This window comes from Serinus canaria, chromosome 6 (assembly GCF_022539315.1).
Source record: "Serinus canaria isolate serCan28SL12 chromosome 6, serCan2020, whole genome shotgun sequence".
Classification (NCBI taxonomy): domain Eukaryota; kingdom Metazoa; phylum Chordata; class Aves; order Passeriformes; family Fringillidae; genus Serinus; species Serinus canaria.
The window spans coordinates 5,757,372-5,776,685 of NC_066320.1; the positions used below are offsets into that span (position 1 = coordinate 5,757,372).

Genomic DNA, 19,314 nt, shown 5'->3' on the forward strand with positions numbered 1-19,314 from the left:
TCATTAGGTGTGGATGAGACGGAGCCATTTGGACTTGGTATTCTGAACTGGTGACACCTTCCTGCCAGTCTGGCTTTTATTCTTGCTTCATTAGCCTTTCTGCATGAATGCAGCTGATTTGAAGTTGATACAAATTTAGCAATTCCATTTTTGACATTCTTCCTGGGACCCTATGGAAAGAAATGAAATGAAATTCCATGGGTTCTCCTCAAATGAAAACCTAACTTCAGTACCCTATTTTAGTCAGAATTGATGATGTTTTTATTTTGAATAAAAGTTAGTTCTAGCTCAACCCCTGCTCTCTGTGTTGAGAGATGAAGCAAGCAGAGATAAAGGATGTTTTCATGCACTGTATCCTGTCTGATATCAGCCATGGCAGATGTGTAAACATACTCAGGCTTGACCCTATACCCTGATTCTCATGAGTGGTGCTCAGAGGTCAGGGCCCTGCTCACACAGACTGGATGATTGGTTGTGATGTTTAATGCCAATGAGATGAACTCTGTTCCTAGAGAAACTCCAGTAAAATCAAAAGCTTGTTAATAAGAAAAGTAGTTAGCTGCTATCCTAAACAAAGGAAAATGCCAGACAAAACCCTGTTCTGCTATTTGTTCCCATGCTGGCATTTAGCTGCCAGGAAAGACCAGTCTTATAAACGTGAAATCATATCCATGGCAACATGCAAGCCATGTTTAACTTTGCAGCATGTTAAAAGGTACATTAAAAAAAAACCCAGTATTTTTTCTGTTGAGAATAGCAATTATGACTTTTAACTCAGCTATTTTAACTCAGCCTGAGAATGTTGAGTGGTGAGGGTAACGGCCAGAGGCACAGCTTGTTCCTCAGAGCACTTGTTGCTAGACATTCCCAGAAGGTATTATTGCTTAAATACAGCTTGTGTTTTCTTTACCCAGATTCCTTTAGCAAGGAAGATATGACAGGTTGTGATATTGGACTGCAGTGAAGTTCCACCAGTGCTTTTCTACCCTCCATGAGTGAGCGCTGCTGGGCTGTGCAGCTGGCAAGCTCATGCCCTTTTTTTGGGTAAGTACTGGATTCAAGGAGCCTGCTTTGTGGTATGGTATCCTGAGATTATAAACACCCTACTCAGGTGCTGTTTGGTGATTCCTGCATTGTGCTAAAAAGCAGACATTGCTCACAGAGTAGAGCAGCTGAAGTAGGGAGTAGACTGAATTAGTGTCTGGGCTTGAAAACGTATTGGGAAAAGTAACAGAAAGATCCCAACTTGGAGCAAAAGCTGAAGCTGAAAACTGCAGATGGTTTTCTTGTCTGTACGATAATGTCAAACCCAAAAAAAGGGAGTTTTCACACTCTGTTGTCTGTTTAGCACAAAGTGAAAATTATGTACTAGAAAATGGAGCCCTGTGTCTGGAGAAAGCAGCTCTGACTGTGCCTATACAATACCATACAGGGCTTTTTTGGAAGTTGGGCTTGACTGCTTTTGCAGAGGTCTCTGAAGCCTTGAGCTCTGAAGCCTTATTTGCTGTGGAGTGAAGGGAGGGAAAAGGAGCAATGGGATGTGTTCTCAGTAGTTTCTATCTATTAGCAGCTTCATTAGCTTCTATTAGCAGCTCATTAGCAATTCAGAGTGAATAGTGCTAGGAATCTCTTCTAAAAACCAGAAGTTTCATCTCTAAGGGCAGCAGAACAGCCTGTGTTGGTTGTAAGGACAGTGCCAGAGGTCACAATGGCTACAGCTGGATTTCAAAACGCATGGTGGAAAAGAAGAACAGGATGTTCTGGTAACTACTGTCTTGAATGTGTGTCTTGAAGCAAAAGGGCTGGTAGATGAAGTAACCTGAGTGTCTGGCTCTGAAAAGACAGCATCATCTTGGAAGAACACACATGTATTTGCTGTCTTCTGGATCTCTTCATCATGGTTCTGGTTTCTCTCTTCTCTTTTTTAGCTGCACAGAAGTGAGGCAAAGATGATATAAGGTGCACTTCCTATAGAAATTCAACAGCATATATATTAGCATTTACCTCTCTTTACAGAAAATTTGAGGTAATGTTTCAGTACATCCTGTCCCCTGACTTTTTTGGAGAATCTCAGACCTGTGTCTAGCTGGACAAGGAGGGTTGGACTGTGCTCCACCTTTCCATTTTTGTAAAGTGGACACAGATAGTATGTTCCAGCAGGATGAATGATTTGACACTGAACCTCAGTTACTGGAAATTCTGTGTACAGTCTGGAGAAAAGAAGCATCTGAGATGCCTTTCAAATAAGCTGTCTGCATGCTGGTGTGAGTGGAAGAGAGGTGAAGCACCAGGCAGTACCAGAATAGCATCCTGGGGGCCTGAATCCACCGTTACTCTTTCCACGGGACTTCAGTGAGAGTTGCCTGTTTCATAGTCTTTTGAAATACTTTATCTTCAGATACCTGAAATGAGAACCAAGGAGCCCAAAGTACCTAATTTTGACAGGAAAGTTACTTTTGTTTGTAGGAAGTTTCCTGAAAGAAAACTTCAGGAGTTATTCTGCAGTGAACTTGGGATGCTGCCTTGGGTGGTGGTATCCCTTGTGGAATATGTGTTGCTCAGTTTGTAGAGTTGTCAATACAAGGCATATTGCTGTAGCCCTGTGGGTGCTTTGGCCTTTGCTCTGGATCTTAGCTTTAGTCATGCAACTCTTCTTTTGCAGGATGTTGGTATCTTTAGATCTGTCTGTTGGGTTCTTCCTGCTTTCATGCTGAAGAGTGTGTGGGAGAAGGTGGCCAGGAGAATAGTGTTGGAACGACCTTTTACTGATGGAGGCACAGTGGTGGTGTGTGCTGCCAACACACTCTGGCAGTGGATGCATCTATTTCAGCAAAACTGTGCCTTCTACTGTCTTACTGCTCAGTCTTTTGGAGCAGGAGAGAAATGGTACTTGCAGAAGCCTGGGTTGGAGGACAGTGGGGTGTGTGACAGCTGTGCAGGTGTTCAGCCCAAATGGGGGTGTGATGTGAGCCATGGGTTTTACCCCTCTCATTCTAGTGTATATAGCCCCACATCTGCTAAAGTCACTTGTGCCCATGTGGCTGGGATGTCTTCTGCTGCTGTCAGTTCTAGGGGAATCCTCTCTTAACAGGTCCTTGAGGACTGGCTAGAACTGTGGCACCCCTTGGGACACACAGGGACTCAAGAGACCCCATTCACGTGAGGACTTTCCCCTAACCTTAGCAGACCTCAGCAAGACCTCCAGCACTTGGATCCTGACTTCAGACCAAATGCCTCTGTCAGGTATCCTTGAGGGGAATTTGATAGAATTTTCCTCATTTCATCCTTAAGTTCCCACCGGTGGTCTCTTCTTTTGAAGAGAAAACAGGACCCACTGAAAGGCTGTTTTTCCATGAGGGTAACTTCACCATACTGGTGACAGCTATGGTGGGTGTCTACCAAGAGTGTCAAAGCCAACATCTAAAATGACCTTTAGGCTGTTTACTCAAAGCAGTAACAGACTCGCCCCCGTCTTCCTGATAAGGCCATCACTTATCAAGAAATAAGAAGAGCAAGTGGCTAGATATGGAAATCATTGTGGGAGTGCCTAATTGAAAACACACAGCATCGTACAGAAGTAATGCTATACACCAGTAACCTTTGCCTCTTCTGTGGAATATGTATATAGAAACCAGAAGAATTAACAGGTATTGGAAAAAAGTTAATTCCAACACAAATAGAAAACCTTTTCTTGGAGAGACAGATGTGTGTTATTTAAATCAAGTTCCTCCTCATGCTCCATCCTTCTGTTTCCTAGATATGTAGTAAAATATCAGAAATCAACAATTTTCATCTCACTTTAATGAAACATTTTAGAAGAGGAGTGTAAAGTAAGCCAAGAGATTAGGTAGACACTAAAAATTCAGTGACCTCTTAATTTAATAGCTATGTAGAAAGCTAGGTACCAAATAGAAGCCAGTGAGTTGGTTTCCACTCTAATTTAGAAAATCAAGCTCTTTATTACAAAAAATTTTTGCATAGTCATTAGACAATAATATACCTCAATAAATGCTTTAGAAAGTACTGGTATTTTAATAGATTTACCACATTAAGCTATACTGTAGCATTTTACCATCTCAAACTAAACTTTGTATTAGCTAACATTCACCTGATTTAGTTGCTTTTTTCTTTTGATTAATTTATATTATTTAATTTATATTATTTTTTATTTGGGATGAGAATAGCAGCACCATCTAATCCTACTTTTGTATTTACTGGAGAATGTCTAGACTGGCTAGTGTGAGGGTTTTCATCCTGGAAGGTTTTAGTAAGATCCCTCTCCACTTGGTATATACGTCACACAAGTACTGAAACTGAAAGCTTTAGATGCGATATAGCACCTAGTAATAAACTGTTTCAACTTTTTTTTTTTTAAGGGGAAAGAAATACCATCTTTTGGCAGTGTTTCCTCTCAAACCTCAGACTTGCTGATCTGCTGTGTAGATCTGTGCTGTGGTTGCAAAATATCAAAACAGAACTAAGGATTTTTTTATCTACTCTTCCCACCCAGAACTCACAGCTCCTTCCCCCTTCCCTGTCTGTCGGGTAGTTTCTGAAGGCGTTGGGGAGACAGGAAGGGAAGGGACACAGAACTGACCATTGGACAGATAAAAGGAGAATAGTGCCAACAACTAAGCCTCAATTCTTTAGGAATACAGCCTGAAAGTGCCTTGGTAATTAGAATGGATTGTGAATATTGCAGGTTTTTTAGGGGTGGGGGGGTGGGGAAGCAAGGTAGAAGCAACCGGTTTCCATATCAGATTAAGGAATTTGCAAGTGTCCTGGACAAATGGTTCCATTCTCTTCCTTAAACTCTGAGCTTTTATAATGAGAATGATGGTTTTCTGTTTTCTTGTGCTGTTGTGATACATCATGGGAACATTTGGCAAGGACACATTGGACATGGAGCCCAGTTGTAGCCAATGGGCCATGAAGGATAGTGACATCCAAACCAAAACTCCAGTTAAGTCACTGGGATGTTCAATATCTTATCAAATTTTGGAGTTTTCTTTGCAATTTTCTATGCAAAGCAGACACTTGGAGTGGAAAAGGTCATTTTGATAAAAATCCAACTTTTCACTAAAATCAGTTCTCTTCAGCACCCTGTCCCAAAATCTGTTATGTTCACAGTGTTCCAGAACAGCCTTGCCATCTGTCAGAAGCATTTTTAGGTAACAAATTATTCAACCTAACTGTGCCCTGTCTTTACCACACCAGTTGTGTTGTCTTTGAACTTCCTTGGGATAGATAAGCCTGAGGCTCACCAGAGGCAGCAGGAATCTCCAGACACTGAAGGGGAACCTCTAGAGCCAGGAAATAGAAATGTCCTGAGGACGTGGGTGTTTCTGAAGTACCAGCCATCTCCTGAGTAGGGATGTCTTTACCTACTACTGCAGAAAGCAAGTGTGTTCCAGCACGGAGGTAGTGCTGTTCCAGAAAGGAGTGTGTCTTGCTCTCCCTTTAAAATGGATCCTCTTTTGCATATTTTGTATTCTGGTAGGAGGTGGGAGGTCACACTCAGTCTCTTCCTGACAAGATCCAAATTCATATTATCCACCCCCAGTTACTGCCTAAAACATATGAAAAGTTCTCAGATAAAGGATCTTTTTCTTTCAGCCATGTATCCTGATCACTAGGCTGAGGATTCAGCCCTCTTAGAATCAAAGCCTGAATTTTTGTTTAGAGGGGAGTCCCCATATCCAAACCCCTGTGGTTAAGGCATTTCTTGAGGAGGTGAGAGACAAGGGTTTGAACTGCTGAATGTATATCTCATGCTTCTTTTCAAGAGTAAGCTAATTACTAGACTGTGATATGAGAAGCAGACAGTGTTGCCACTATCAAATTGGTTACTCAGCCTGGGTTTCTAAAGCAAGTGGCCCCAACCAAGTTTGAAGGCTCAAGTTTCAAGCAGCACTGGGTCAGTGTGCTCCCAGCTGTGCTCCAGGGTGGGCTCTCTGGGCTTGGCTCTCGGCTGGAAATGGGTTCTGTCAGCTGTCCAAGGCTGGGCAATATCTAGGGCAGGTGATATGGGAAGCAGTGAAAGGGCACAGATGGCTCTGGTGGGGGGCAGAGGAGAAGCCTTCTCTGGCCACAGTTAGGGAATTAACTTTCTCCAAATGCTGAGTTGTACATGCAATGTGTCACTATGAGAGCTGTTGAACATTTTGTCGTGAGGCCACTAATGAACTTGATAGCCACCACATCCACCAGTTGGTGGAACAGATTTACCCATCATTTCTGAGTTTAAGTGAATGGGACTTTACTTGTGGTTAAAGTTGTGGGGTGGGGTTTTTTTTGTTGGGTTGGTTTTTTTTTTAGTTGTTTGTTTCTTTTTTAAATAAACTTCAGTCTCACTTAAATACACTTCAGCTGGACTGGAACTTTTAACAGTGTTATTTTGTCTCCTCAAGTCTCCTTCAAGATAAGGTTTTCTTGTATTCTGAAATGATGTGGCAGAAGGCAAAAAATAATCTTGTGACTCATTAGGAAATAAACAGAGGCATAATTGCCATCTGTGTTGCAGTCCATTTAATCTTTTCTCTCTCCAGTCATGGAAAAAAAGTTCATAAAAAAAAGTTGAGGTTTGGTTTTGTGATATTTTTGAGAGAAGCTAGCTTAAAAAAATTACAGAAAAGAAAGGGAAAAAAGCCCCAATACGGGCGCTATACATTATCTTAGACAAAATGGATTAAATTTCTGACACCCTACTCATCAAATTCTGACCTTGATTTGACCCCATTGGCTTTTTACTGTTTGATGTTCTCGAACGATTTGGTGCCACTTTTCCTTAGCAGTGCAGTTAATTTTGAGTGTTAGATAGAGATCAATAGTCATAGCTTGAAATTGGCACTTTTGGACGAAAAATATGTTGTGTGGCAGTAACATAGATTTGATAGTAGTTCAGTTAAGAAAATGGTGTACTCTTTCATTATTGTTTTCAATGACAGTATCCAGAGTGTTACTTCATTCTCCTAGCAAGCTTCTGACAGTCTCTTGTAATATCTTATCTATCAAAGAGTTTTCATTCCTCTCCTTTCATGCTTGGCTTCTGGAGTGGAACTTTATTTAAAAGGTCTCTGAAATTAGAAAGAATGACCATGGCCCTTCTGCTATCAAGCTCCTCAGTAAGAAATAAACTCCCTTACTTCTAGACTTGTGCCTGGCCTCCTGCTTGCCCACATTGAAATCTCATTTACTGTGTTGGCTGTGTGGTGGAAACTGGACTGTCAAGAAGATGTAAGTGGCCTGTTGGATAAGATTTAATCTTCTCACAGGTAGGTGGGTTTTGCATACTGCCTTTCCCACCTTAGTCCATGTGAAAGTGCCCTGTGCCTTGCTTTCAGCCCATTGCTGCAGTGAGAAGGTGGGCCTCCATACAAGGGGTGTTTATTCCTCAGCTGCAGCTTGGAGTATCTGCCTCTGGAGGATACAGCTACTCTGGAGTAGCTCTGGAGTAGCTGGGCTGGGGTTCAGGTAGCCTCTAGGGCACAGGATTTGCCAGGACTGTGCTCCTTTCTGTGGGGTCCCACTCCAGAGCACTTGGTACTGTTTAGGTGTAATGAAGCTCTTCTTCAGGCTTCCATCAATGCAGGTACTAAACATTTTGGGGACTTTTCAGCAAGCCACTAAAAACTGGCCTCTGTGCAGATGTGTCCTTCCTCCAGAATAACTTTGGATATCCTGACTAGTGTAATCCAAATTTGACAGGTGGTTGAAAATATCTGTTTGACCAAATTCAATTAAATTATATATGTGGGGAAGGGAGGAAAACACAGATGGGCTGAGGAGAGGCTGTTGAGAGAGGCACTTGGAAGAGAGATGTCATGACAGACTCAGGTTCAGGGAGATGTCAGCCATGGCTTGTGCCTTCTTCATACCAAGGAAGAGTCCAACCTTTGGACACAGATGAATAAGGAACCTGGCTGGTTCCTTATTATATATTGCTCCTAGAATTATTTGATTAATTTTGACATATTTTCTCGGAAAATTATGAGCACCTCTGTTTCAACAACTACTTGAAAAGCATTCCCATAAGTCCCCCCAAATCTTGGTTAAGTAATTTGTCAAGCTCCTTCTGAGGAGCATTTTTAAATGCCAAGCACTAGCAATTTCAGATCAGAAAAGTCCTTAGTTTCTTCTAGGTTGCTTATTTGAGAACCAAGTGCCCAAGCAGTTTTACACAAAATATTTTTTACTACTTGGAAGCCAAGATACCCAGGTTAAAACCATCTCAACTACTATTGACTCTTCTCGCAGCCCTGATACTGACCTTGTTGGGGAAGAGGGTGCATAATATGCAGAGCAGTGGTTTGGACGGTATGCAGGATCTTTGGGTGGTGTAAATAATTGTTAATACAACAAAATCAGCAGTTCATTGTCATTTACAGTCACTGAAGATGTACTCCATGCTCCTAGCAATAACATCTGTTTGGATCAAAAGAGCATAGTTAGACTTCCAAAAGGCAGGATTGTCTTAGTTTGTTAAGAAACCTGTGGTGTGTCATTATCTGCCTTTCCTATTCAGAAGTTACACAGTCTGATACAGGCTGCAGGGAAAATGGAAGGGACAACAGGGCCTGGTTCCAAAGGATTCCTGTATCTGGAGTAGGCATCTCAATAGAGATGGCTCTGAACAGAAGCAATTGTGGTGAGTGCACCATGATGCTTTTCATGAAGAAGTGAGTCTTCTATCCCAGGGACAGGCATCCACAAGTGGTTATATTTTCCTTTCTATTTTCTTTAGACTTACGTCTCTGGAAAGTGTGTACAGGTAAAATGTGGACAAAATATTTCTCCATAACTTTCTGGCAGTTTAGCAGAGGAGCAATGGCAGTGATGGATAAAGACTGCTGAGAAGGGATATTGTAGGTACCCATGACTCATACTCTTTACCTGACAGCACATCTGGGGCCTGTGGATAAGAAATGGAGTTAGACCTTTTACTAAGGAGCTTCACACTGTTGTTCTCTGACTCAAGTCTGGAAATGCTTTGTGTACTCTCTTCCTGACATTTATCATGTCCTGAAGGCAATTGCATGTAGCCTGCTTTTTCATAGCCCTGTGTTCTTCCACCCCCAGCCCCCAGTCAGGAGGTCTTGGAGAGGTACCAAAGCAAGGCTCTCCTCTTGTGTGACCTGAGCTTAACTGCAGCTATTTGAGGAGATTTTCCCTGATGAGCAGACAGCAAGTGTGCCACAATACCGACTTCTCAGAGGTGTGCCTGGAATTCAAACATCACCCTGTGTGAAGCCCTTGGGTGCACATCTACACTACGGCTGAAAACTTCAATTCCTTTCAAGGATGTGTCTTTGTGACAGTCTCTATCTGTAATCAATAAGCTCATGATAAATCACAAATTCCCCTCCTGAAGATCAAGCATCAGTGGTGCTGAGTACCAGCAATTCCCATGAGCTTCAACAGCCACTGCAGGTGCTGAGCATCCTGGTTACATCTGCTCACCTCCCACGGGGCCACACTGTCCAGCTGCCTTTGGGAATATGTGCTGTTCTCATTGGCTGGGATTTGTTTCTGGTAGAATAAAGTTACCACACTGCTTTAAATCCCATGTAAAACCAGGAACAAAGATTTAGTGAAAACAAACCTTTAATGAAAGTTTGACTACAGTTTTTACCATCCTCCAAAAGGTTTTAGGTAGGTCAGCTTCTCACATATCTTCTGTGACTCATATGCAACCCTGAGCAGCTGCCTTCTAAAAGAAGTCTCAACCTTGCCTTCCCACAAGCACTGAGTTTTGAAAAGCAGTGCCACTGTAGCTGCTCATGCTCCTCTTGTTTATACTTTTACTGATATGTTTCAGTGCCTAAGTGCATTACTTGTGAATTTTTCTAGAGCAGCTCCAAAGCTGTGCCAGTGGATTTTTCTAGTTTATTGCATCAGCTGTTCAGACAGATGTGTAACAACTTGATTGACTATACTTTTAGGTGATGCCATTGATTACTAAAGCAACACATGCACTTACAGGTAAGATATGCTTAAAAATGGCTTGCTCAGTCAGGAGTGGAGCCCTTAATCTGCTCTGCATCCTGCAGTTCACCAGGAAGTCTGGATGCTCTGTGGGAGCAGAAGCAAACTCCAGAGCACTGAAGAGGTGATTTGAAGGCAGTAATCACTGGAAGACTTGACATATGAGATTTGATCACCTTGCTGAATTCTGGGGATTCTTCAGGGACAGGATCTGTGAGAAATCCCTGGCCTGCTGCTGGTTCCATAAAATTTATATTAATAGTGAATTGTTTTTAGAAGGGAAGCTGGCATATTGTAAAAATATCAAATGATAATGCTATGGTAGTTGATATACAGAATGTGCATTTGCAGGCTGGATTGTTACGTGCTTCTAGGTTTGGTAGAAATTTTAAGTACACACTTACTACAACTTTTAATGTAGACAAAATACCCAGCAATATTTAAGTAAATTATTTGGAACAGGAATTGAAAAGTCAAAATAAATGGCTTATTTGCTTTATTACCAGGGACTACACATGTGCTGCACTTGGGCTGGTTTGTTAGAGCCAGATGAAAAAATGCTGCCTTCAGATAACTCCATCTCTTGCTCACTTACTGTGATATCTTGAGTATACCTGTGTTGCTGTGGCATGGTTGCACTCTTTGCTATCCTGTACAGAAGGGAGTGCCTGAGCCTGGGGATCTGGAAAAAAGTGTTTTTGTGGGCACCCAACTGGTAGGTGGGGCATGAGTAAGCATAGCTATGCAGCTTTGTAGATTGAGAGCAGAGTTCTGGGAAGCTCAGTGGTGCTTGTGTTGTTTTGGCTCAGCGGTTTTGGTCTATGGCTGAGTTTGTCTGAACGGTGGTTATAGCCATGTTGAACAATGGATTGCAATAACGTCCTGGGGCTGATTATAGCAATGGGATGAAAGAATGGATCGTGATAAGTGAAGGAAATACTGGACTTTGGTGCTTTTAGAAGTAATAAAATGTCTGCTCTGCAATATGTTTGGCAATACATACAGAAACAAATAATCTGTGGGGTTGCTTAGTGTTTTTCAAAGCTTTTGTAAGGTTGTTAAAGCTAAAATCTGGGGCATCTTCAATATGGTGGAAAACTGCCTTTGCCTTTTTTGCATCAGGATTCCTCCCTTATGTCTGTGCCTACTGTACTTGGTAAATCACCAGAACCCCATCACAGCCAACCTAGGAAAGCAGAGAGCATCTGAGCTGTACTTTGGAAATCCAGTGCAGTGCCCTGAGGTAGTGCTCAGGGGCAGATATTGTAGCTGGACACTCCCATTGCTTGTCCCCATGCTGGGGGTCTTCTGAGCAAAGAGGTGGGAAGAGCCAGCAGGAAACATAGCTGCTTGAAAGAAGGCTCAGAGATGGCAAGGGACTGATGGCAAATCAGGGCACAGCTGGGGAGAGACCCCGTTGGCCTGACCACCTCTGATCACGTAGCAGTCTATGTGTGCAAGGAATTTAGACAGGATCGCAACTAATAAAGTTACATTGCATTAAATGCATCCCAGAAGAAAGCAAATTCTGCTCCAAAATCCTGACAAACAAACAAAGCAGAAAAAACTCTCAGTTGCCCAGAAATCTTGCTTATAATGGGCATTAGCATATGGATATTCTCCAAATGTAAGTGACAAATATTTGGAGTTGGAGGGTGTTAAATGGTGCCATACCTCATTTCTGAGCTATGCAAACCTGGACCAATTTGGTCATGGGCACCTCTCCTCTCATGCCCTTATTCTGACTAGATAGATGGTAGTGACTATTCATACTTTAAATGCTGCTTTTCCACTTTTGACTGAATTTGAACCTAAAGGGCAGTTACAAAGCCCAGTTTATAAATCTCTTAGAGATCTTAGAACAGTACTACTGATCTCTAAATGATAGCCTCTTGGATATTGTTGCTGAAACTTTCTGGAAGTAGTGCAAACCAGGAGGGAACAATTAATCCTCAGAGTAACCCCATTTACTCTAGCAGTTTGGCCCTGAGGGAGTAGGAGCACTTGATGTCTGACAGCAGCCCCAAATGTCAGTATTTCTCCACTTGTTCATTTGCTGCTTGCTGTGGTAGATTTCATGCCGTTATAAGCTGTTTATGTACAGCCTGATCAAAGTACTTAATGACAGGGTTAATTTCTACGTATAATGAGGAAGTCAAGACAGGAGACAGGTACTGTGTAATCGAATTTTTCATTTTGGAATTTGTTTCTCTTCATGTAGGGCTTAGCTTTGATTTTTATTACCATTAATGTCTGCATTTACTGTTATTTCTAGTTTCTCAGATGAGCTAAACCTACTGCAGAAATTGGCGCTGAATTGTTCCAACAGTTTCTATGAAAGTATGAGGATAAAGTAAAAAGAGTCTATAACTTCTCTGCAGCAAGACCTCAAAGTGCAGTTTGGTTTCGGGGACCAGTAAAGCTGCACTTCTTGAGCAGTCTACTGAGACATCTAATCTTTTTCTGACTCAATAGGTACAGGCACAGACGTGGATGCTTAGATATCTCTGTAAGCAGCCAGAGAGACAAAGACTATGTTAAAATCTGGAAGTCTTATAGTTTATGAAATGTGTGTCTTCAGCAAGACTTTGCAGACATAAATTAATCCCAAGAGAATCACTTTGAAAGAGCTGATATTGAAAATGAATGGTTCTCCTTTTTCTGAAGATGGAAATGGTGCATTAGATCTGCATTTGCCCTGCTTATTTTGGTTTTCATTTTTAGGTGCACTGAGGGTTGTAAATATTTCTGGACATTCAGAAATCTAGGGGTACAGAAGTGATGGAGGCCTTATGAAACACATAGCTTCAGGAGTTGAGCTGGAAGTGGGGATGATATTAAACCTTGATATATCCTCACTGCCCTGCATCCACTGTTTTTCTCTTTTTCTACCACTCTGTAAATTTCAGAAAAATAGAGATTTAAAAGTTCATGCTAAATTCTCTGGACCACTGTTATCCAAGTTTCCTTAAGGCTGAGGTAGAAATCCTTCTTTGTGAGGAGAGTGTGCACCTCTATTAGCACCACTGTGCAAGCTGTAGTTTGCAAATTCGGTGGGAGGCTTTGCTCATGCTAATTTGGGCTCAGTCATGCACCTCTTTTCCTCTTTTACATGCAAATAGCAGCTGTGTCAGTCTCTGGGATGCCTGCTTGTTCCTTTAACGGAGAGATTCCAGTTCATACCTTCAACCAGTGCATTTGTGCGTGGGCAGAGGTATAGCGCAGTGGTACAGTTGCTGACAAGGGAAGAGCTGTGATGGAGGTTGGAACAAGTTAGTGAAATAGAGAAGTCTTGAAAGAAGACACTGAGCTTTTCTTGTATGTTTTCATTTATTCAAAAAAAAAAAGAAAAAGGTGTGGGAGTGGAGAAGAGCAGAGATCTACACAAAATGATAATCCATAATCCTGCCCCCATAAAAAGGGATCTCTTGACTCTTTTGAGTGCCAGAGAGATCCATTTCTTTCTTCTGACCCAAAGGGTTCTGGCAGCAGTGGTGAGGCTGGAGCACATCAGCCACCAGCCTGTGTAGCTGGGATAGCTGTGGGCTGAGTGCAGGTGCTTGGATTCCTCATGGTGGTGCCCCAGTGCTGAGGGAGCTGCGCTGGTGTGCTGTCCTGCTGCAGGCATCATGCTCCAGAGGGTCCCTGGCCTTGCCAAGCCACTGGCTGTCCTGTGCTCTGCTCTCCCAGGGTTTTACATGGTCGAGTGCAGCACAGATGCCCTGCTGTGAAGACAAGGAAGTTCATGGTACTTGCTTAGGCCAACAGGCAGATTGAGTACAAAGCATGATGTTATCTATGATGTTATTTCTTCCTCTGTCTTCAGCCTTCTCCTCTGCTTTATGGTTATGGCTACCTGAACATAGCCACCACCTTCCTTTTCCTCTCTTGCTCTTGTCACGCAAGTCAATGCAAAATTAATCTCGTGAAATCATTTCTATGACATCACTTCTGGTGTTGTTGAGTTTACTGAAGAAAGTTGGTATTAGTACCATGGAGGCCACAGAATGTAAGTGTGGTATGTGGAGCAGTTTAAAAGCATGTTTCATTTAAGGTGCAAGGATTTCCAGAAGTTTGGAGTACAGAGTTTTCTAAGAAGGTCAGCTCAAAAAGTTATTATATCCCTGTGAAGTTCTCAGTTAAATCTGTGGGCAGCTTGTCACAAGGATTTTCAGAAGATGACAGCTCACCTTTTGGAAAGCCCTGGTCCATGTTTGTTTTCTCCCACAAAAAGACTGCCCTGATGTCAGTGCCACAGATTCAGGACTCAGTGTATAGCCAGGATTCAGCTTGCATTTGCTTCTTTGTGTGTCCATGGACACCCTTGGGGGCTGTAAAATGATAACTGTGATGTATCTGTCTCTGACCTGTTTTATAATCTACTTGATCATATCCCCTCTGTGAGCGTGCAGGTGGCAGAGGTGGCGTCAGGGATAGAAACACATGTACATGCTGTAGTCATAGCAATGGCATCAAAATGGTGCTGCCCTTGTGTAGGGAAGCCCCTTAAACCCTTCTCTAGCCTCTCCACTGATCCATGGGGAAACAAGGCTGTGACCTGTAGAGTTTCACTGACTTCAGGTTTGACAACAGTGGATAATATGTTGTGACACAGCAGGATAAAATTCTGGCCCTCACAATGACCGTAGATCTTGGTATTGATTTTGGGAGATTTTAGGATTTCAGCTGTAGAAATTAGTGGCAAATTCCATTATGAAATAATCTAGTTATTTCCTATCAAACAGGCTCTTCAGCAACATGGCTATTCCAAAAAATGCTTTTCAAAAGGAACATCTTGAGCTGTTGACCCCACAAAGAAATACATGCATACAACAGAATTGCTTCCTGTCTATTTAACACTAACGTATAACAATGTGGGTGGGTCTGGTTATGTTTTTCTCCACCATAATGACAATTTATCCAAAGCAATTTGTTGCCTGGCCTAAATTTTGCAAAAAACACCTGGTCTTTAAAGCCTTTTGAGAAAGGGTGATATTTGCACCTGACACGTCTACAAGTAACTTAGATCAAGTTATTGATCGGTCCTGTATATGTCGCTTTCCAGTGGGAGGATGAGATGGAGAGGCCAATCCGTTACTGCAGCCATCTACCACTGGAAAGCAATAGCACTAATGATACAGGTTTTCAATAGCTGATTTATATTATCCTGCAGTCAACAAGAACTCATGATTTTGTCACTGTACTTTTTAAAGGAACACTCCCAAATGCTGGCAGGCCCAAAATCCGATCCATTGTAACACAGCTGCTGTGTTACAAGCTGGGGAAAACTGAACAAAACCCCACAAGTCCTCCAGAGTATGGTCTGGATAAGCTCTTTGCTCACTGAGTGATGGATCTTGTGAGCCCCCAGTTCATGAGAGGCTCATTCTAGGGAGTGATTCCTGTTATGATTCACTTTAGTTACATCAGCTGTTCCCTGGCATTGTGCTGCCCAGAGGGGAGGATGGAGTTACAGTTCTTTCTCTGGGCAAATACTGCACTTAGAATCTCAGTGACCAACTGCTATTTTGGTGGTGATTAATGAGAAATATGTCTATAAATGAGAGGCTGGTTCCCCTCTTCTTCCATCTAGTGATATGAGTACCTTGGGCAGCACAGAGGAAGTGTGTGCAGAATCCAGCACAGAGCAGAGCTCCTGAGGGAGAGAGCAGCAGCAGAGAGAAGCTGAGTTTGCAGGAGAAAGCTTTTGATGAGCCATGCAAGAGCTGGCCTGGGCAGTCAGTGGGCACAGCCCCATGCTCTCTTTGGGCCATGTTTGAACATGGCAACAGTCACATCAGCTTGGTGAGGCTGAGGTCTTGTTTTGGGCGCTCCTGGAAAGGCTGTGTGAGAGCAGCTGGACACTGAGACAGGAGTGGAGATGTCATGTGGAGCTCTGCATGCTCAGATGGGCTGGCCTGCAAGGACAAGCACTGTGTTTTTGGACTTGTACACACCCTGTTTTCACACAAATATTTCATGTAGATTTGGAAAATGCAATAGCTGCCGAGCGTATTTTACACAGTCACAGCCTAGTGACTGAAGGATCCACTAATTAAGAAGCCTCTAATTAGGCTTTTAAATGATAAAATGTAATGGCTCTAGTGCAGCTGTTGTAAACTATAGAGTAAATTATATCCAGTTGAAAGAGGCTTTAATTATGTAATTATATAACATACTCTAAAGACTTAGATAAAAGAATTTTTAGTATCTGCAATTAAAAAAAAACAAGGGAGTAACAATAGAGTTCTTAAACCAATGAAAGCAAGGAAATTCAAAGTTAATCTGAAAAGCTGTGCTGGTACTTTCTTGTATTCTCATGTTGTTCTAATTTTCAGAGGGTTGTTTTTGTTCTTTTTTGTTTTTATGATGGATGATATAAAGAAGTATTGTCAATGAGGATTTTATGTCCCCTGCTTTCATTTTTCTTGCTTTTATAGGTCCATGTACAGCACTGATGATATTCAGCAAACCTTCTGGAGCTTCATTTTTGCAGAAATCCCTAGCAAGAGCACACTTATTAACCAGCTTGTCTCCTTGCATTCTGATTTACAGAATGGTTGGTTGTCACACATGATTTTCTGAAGTCAACAGGACTCCAGTGTTGGTCACATTTGGCCCCTGGAGATAGTGTTTAGGCCACATCTAGCCTGCATGTTGTTGGCGCAATGTTGGCAGCTATTCTCCATGCTGGGCTTACCAAGTGGAGAAAAGGGTTTGGATCTGGGGCAAATCAGCTAAGTGAAGATTGCACTCTGGGCTTCTTTTTTACAGGGCTTTGTTCTGCTGCACTGAAACAGATGAGATTTTAGCCCTTACCCACACTGGGGCTGGTCCAGACTCCAGTCTGTTTAGCCTTTAGACACCAGCACTCTTCCCCTCACCCCAGCTCTGCCTGACAGTGCCTCCTTGGGAACCTCACCAGCTCTGTCTCCAAACCTGCATCTGCTCTCAGCCTCCCTTGCTTAGCCAGCCCTGTCTGCTGCCCTTCCCTGCCATCTCCAATCACAACTGCCACTGATGTGCTGCACTGAGCAAATGCCTCTTTACAGAGAAAAGGAAAGATGTCTCTGATGTGAGCCTGGTGGCTTTGCTCATCTCTTGCCAGTTCTTTTAGTTTTTTTCAATTACTGGTTCTCAGGACAAGGGCTGTGCTTTTTGTGTCTGTGAGCTGCAACCATGTAGAAGATACAGACTGTAGGCTGTGATGTGGAGAGAGCTTTGCTCCTACAGCTGTTCTTAGGGACTAGCCTTCACAGCTGTAGGACCAAGCACCCCATGACAGTAGTGCCAAACGAGTAGTGCTTTTCCTGCTTATTCCAGCCACATCCAAGTTTTTTTATCTGGAAATGTCACAGTGAGGGAAATAAGGAATACAGATCTCATAGTAAATTTTTATGGCTGATTAATTAGCCCAAAGAGTATTAAATTTGCTAATGTAGTTTGCCTCTTCGATGCTGTCTTTTTACTTCAATGGAACTAAATACATGCTTAAAGTTAACTACGTGCCTAAGTGCTGTGGTGAATCGGGGCCTAGGGCATTAATTAGAACTTGGCTCAGATTTACTTTCAAGGCTTTTCCCCCTCTTTTTTTTTTTCTTTTTTTTTTTTCACTCTTCAGCGCTCAGCAGTTTAATTGGTATGCAGATGTTCCCTTTATTGCTGGCAGAGGCCTCTGTCACTGTTCTGAAGGTACTCAGACTTCAAGGCTGGTACAGTGGGCAGGAAGAAACCAAACCCCCCCTGAGGGCTTTCAAGCTTTGTGGGAAATAATGATATATGAGACAGGGATTCCTTTGGAACCTGAAGGGAACATGACAGACAGAATAATATGGGAGGAAAACATTGTCTTCACAATTGAGACTGATGGTCTCATCTTGTCTCCTTGTTATTGTTACCAACCAAGACTGAGATGAGCTTTCTTATGAAGAACTTCATTTTGTGGCAGGTTCTGTATGTTGGGCACACTGCGCTCAGTGGTAGCTTTCCATCCAAAGTACAGATATTGACAGGCTCTGAAGAACCCTTTGAGGTGGTGGTTTAGCTTAAAACCTAAAATTCCTTCCAGCATTGAGATGCATTTTGTCAGGAGTGACAGTTGCAATTTGATAATCTTTTACCACTTTGCCTGCCCATGTGAAGAGTTGTTGGGCACAGGAGTGTCAGCTTTATGAATCAGACTTTCTCACACTTTATTAATTTCACTTTCCAGTGGTTAGTGCATGTTAGCAAGAGACAATTGATTTGTACAGATCTGTGTAGGATGGAGCAATGCTGGAACTAAGGCAGAAATGCAAGTTGACAGCAATGCAATAGCTATAATTGACAGACACCAAAGGCACTATTTAAAGCAACATCTCCTTTGATATTTATGTTAAAAATGACCTTCAATTTATCCTCAGGTTGCTATGTCCAAAAAGAAATGCTTTTATGTATACTTATTTCAAATGGATTAGCCAAAAAATCAAGTGCTCATTTTCTACACTTTTAATTTCAAGTTAGAGATGATTCAAACTGCTCTTGTGCAAGGTACTGGAAGATGGCTGTTTCTGAACTCCTCCAGCATAAAAGCTGTCTTTCAGGGGATGCTTTGCACATGTGAAATTTATGTTAGTATTTTTTGGCACCCACAGTTTGCATTCCAGATAATGGGAGGTAGAAGGACTAATACACATAGTGTATGTTGTGGGTCCAAAAATGTAAATAGAAATTACACCCAATATGGAAAGGGCTAGGAAATTGTACCTTCTTGGATGTGAGCAGGGCAGGTTAGGAAACATCATCTTCCTTTTACAATTGTCTGTTACTCTTTACATTTCTGGAGAACTGGGATCTTGCTGTTAATCTTACAAAAATAGATGCTGTGGTGAAGCCTCAGGCATGAATAAAATTGGATGTTAATCTTAAAGCAGATTTTTTACAGCTATGCACTCAGAGCAGTGAATCCAAATGATTTTGGAAACTCTGTGGGTTTTACTTATTTAGATCAAAATGCTGTGGGGAAAAAGGTCAGTGGCACAGGTACATATTGTAACATTTGGGGCTCCTGAAAGTTGGGCAGATAAGCACAGCATATATTAGACATTTCTGACTTGACACAAATAATAGGCAAAGCTGAAAAAAGCCTGCTGACAAGAGGAGTGGGTGTTGGTGGGTGACTTGCTGCAGTTTTAGAGCTGTTAAGTGTAGGTTTTTTAGCATTTTTATTATTTAAAAGTGGAGTGGTAGTTTCTTCACTCCTTCTGAAAAGTTACTAATTTACTCTGAAATATAGGGTAAGCCACAATGATTTAACAGATTTGTAATGTGCTTTAGAGTGACTTTAAGTAA

The 19,314-nt window shown here is 42.2% G+C and overlaps 1 long non-coding RNA gene across 1 annotated transcript in view; it reads left to right on the top strand.

Annotated features, from left to right (window-relative positions):
• The window catches only part of LOC108961649 (uncharacterized), a 39,601-nt gene that overhangs the window by 15,691 nt on the left and 4,596 nt on the right, over window positions 1-19,314 (top strand). The window contains exon 5 of the long non-coding RNA XR_003946308.2: window positions 915-1,044. This is a non-coding gene — a long non-coding RNA (uncharacterized LOC108961649). The remainder of the gene's footprint in view (window positions 1-914; window positions 1,045-19,314) is intronic.